This window comes from Mya arenaria, chromosome 4 (assembly GCF_026914265.1).
Source record: "Mya arenaria isolate MELC-2E11 chromosome 4, ASM2691426v1".
NCBI lineage: Eukaryota > Metazoa > Mollusca > Bivalvia > Myida > Myidae > Mya > Mya arenaria.
In genome coordinates this window covers 76,242,726-76,246,006 of record NC_069125.1, presented here as the reverse complement: position 1 = coordinate 76,246,006, position 3,281 = coordinate 76,242,726, and the positions used below count along the sequence as shown (strand labels likewise).

The 3,281-nt window shown below is 36.9% G+C and overlaps 1 pseudogene; it reads left to right on the top strand.

Annotated features, from left to right (window-relative positions):
* Positions 1–352: 352 nt before the first annotated feature.
* On the top strand, positions 353–2,337 carry LOC128231080 (uncharacterized; annotated as a pseudogene).
* The last annotated feature ends 944 nt before the right edge of the window (positions 2,338–3,281 follow it).

Genomic DNA, 3,281 nt, shown 5'->3' with positions numbered 1-3,281 from the left:
TTCAAATGTTTTACTTAATTTTGCATTCGATAAAATCGAAAACAATTTAAACTTTGTCAACACGCAGCGTATAATTTGAGTTTAATACATTGTTTTGTAATATAAACAAAACTGATGAATGAAAATTGCATAAGCTTGTAGATCTATAATGATATTATTTTATTTGTAGGTTTAAAGATAAAACTCAATGCTTTAGACATCAATATTGGTAAAACTGAGCGCATTCTGTACCATTTGTTGAAAACAAAACACAACGAAGAATTCATCATTTATTCGAAACATATCTGTGATTTGCGCGACTCCTTTTCAAATTTAAAAGACAAAAGAAGGTTATACCTGCTTCAATTAAATCATGGGTATGACAAGCGGAGAAAGGTCTGCGCTCTGGAGGAAGAGACAACGGGAAAATCCTAACTTGCATCAACAATATAAAGAAAAAGAAAAAGAGCGCTAATTAAAAAGAAAAGAAAACGGCCATATTAAATCTGTAAAAGATATGAATGCGAGGGAGAAAAGGAAAACTAGGCGCAACTGGATGAAAAACACCCAAAATAAACACATTAGAGACCAAATGATTTTAGGACACATTGAAAATACCCTGAGCCCCCCTCAAACTCCTGAGCCAATACAAATAGTCAACGACGCCGGCCAAATTACAAGAAAACAGAAAGGTAGAAAGGTAACTAGGCAGGATAGGGCTAGAGCATATAGGGAGATATTTAGGTTGAAAGTAGATTTAGACCATGAAAGACGGCTAAAAGAAAAGTACCGTAAACGAGCCCATCGCTTAAAACAACCAAATGAAACAGAACTTGAAAGAAGGGTTAAAATAACAATGGAAAGTAAAGAGTTGAGAAAACATTTAACACTTCACATTATAACGGTAAGAAACATTCAGGAATCATATAAAGACGCCAAAACTAAACAGGAGAAAAGACAAATAAGGAGAGCCGCTCTGAAAAAGTCTATTTTGAAAAAGTACAGACTAAACAAGTATGCGAAGCAAATATTTGGAATATCCTCTAATAGCAAAACAAAAACCAAGAAACGACCGTCTCTTTTGAAAATCATGGTTGTAAATTTCTTAGACAGAGACGACAATTTGCGAGTTAAGGCGGGAAAAAAGTCTACAATCAGTCGGTCGGGCGATAAGAAACAAATACGACTTTTAAATGATACCTTAAAAAATCTCCATTCAAAATTTCTATGCGAACAAAAAAGCAAGGTTTCCTATAGCCTATTCTGTAAACTGAAACCATTCTGGGTGCTTAAAGCAACAGAGAAGGATAGAGAAACTTGTCTATGCAAAATACACGAAAACACAAATTACAAAATAAATAGATTATTCTCAGAAAAAAATCATTAAAAGTGGATGTGTTGACGAACTGATTTTAGAAATTGTTTGCAACAAGGGCATAAAAGAATACATGTATAGAGAATGTCAGGCATGCAAAGAAAGAACGGTTGCAACCAATTTGGAAAGTGGAAGGCAAGTTAGTTGGAAAGAATGAAGAAATGTTACCATACAAAAGGAAAAGTCAGAGAAGCGGGTAATATTGAAGTGAAAAAACAATCTGTAACAGTGAAATCCAATCAACAAGGGACAATCGAAACGTTAGTACAGGAATTTACGAAAGATTTGAATCGAATAGCCCGTATATATCTTTAATATAACGCACCAGTACAGAGAAATTAGACAGCTACGGCAAACATTAAATGAAAAAAGCATGATAATACACATAGATTTTTTTTCGGAGAATTTCAATTGCAAATATGGGAAAGAAATGCAGTCAATGCATTTTGGGGCGTCACAGCGCCAGATATCGATCCATACAGGCGTCGCATATTTGCAAGGGACTGCAACAGCCTTTAGTACTATATCAGACTGCCTGAAACATTCCCCGCCTGCCATATGGGCACATTTGAATCCAGTGTTACAACACATGAAAACAAAATCGCCAGTTGACTCTGTGCATTTCGTAAGCGATGGCCCAACCACTCAGTATCGATCTAGGTCGAACTTCTTTCTTTTTTTCAACTGAAATAATCGACATGGGATTTAAATATAGCACGTGGAACTTTCTAGAAGCTGGTCACGGTAAGGGGGCCCCTGACGGCGTAGGGGCAACAATTAAACGCCATGCTGACCAGCTCGTCAATGGTAAAGGAATGGACGTCATGTGCGCTGCGGACCTTATGGATGGCCTGAAAGATACTACATCGATACCAATGTTCGAGATAAAGGAAGAGGCAGTGGCAAACTACGAAAGGCAAATCGCCAATGTGACAATACCAGCAGTGCCTGAAACTATGAAAATGCACCAGGTACATAAATGATAAAGGTTTATCTACATGTATACATAAATAATGATATGGGATCACCATGCATCAAAATTTAACATTACGGACAATGGCCAAACAAAAGAACAACGTAATTTGCGCGTCGGATACCTTAAGTAATAAATCGACTTAAATTGGCAAAAATATACTGTCATTTAATACTATGCTGCACATTACTTTCCACAGGCTACGGTTGTCAATAGAGTGCTGATTAGTTCCAGACCGCTGAGCTGCTTCTGCTTCAAAGACTGCGAATGCTACTCGCCAGTTCTGACTTGTATGAGCAATAACGTGTCTCATGTAAGTGTCACACATTTTACCCTAAAGTTTGTTACGATATATATAAAATGAAAGAAATAATCAAGTAATAATTTAGTGAATATCAATTTCAGGAGAATCCTGGGGGCTCCAGCGGTGGCAGTTCTGCCGATGTTTTTACCGACGGTTTCATCCAGGTTTGATTATAATTTGTAGTGTAGCTTAATATATCAACGCTTTACATCGGCTAAACGAATGTATATTTTAACGCAGCAAAATCATTTAACATAATATGCATACATGTAAAGTTATCTGTCTTAACAGTTCTGACTATTTTACGATTTTGAACCAATTATTCTCGCAATGTTGATGCTGTTTCATCTGGCAGTTTCAATGTGTAAAACCATTACAGGCAAACAATGATATCCTAACGGTGATTTATATGGCTATCGTTTTCTTGTATGGCTTGAAAATGTATATCGTGTATATTAAATTCATTATAGAGTACGAACGATCCGTTCCGGACACTAGTATTGAGTGATTCGCTGACTGGTTCCTACTGTGTGGTTGATTATGAGGGGCTTCCATATCCAGGCCTCATTATGGATGTCGACGAAGACACAGTAGAGGTCACGGCCATGTGTAGAATAGGTCCTAATCGTTTCTTTTGGCCACTCGTCGAA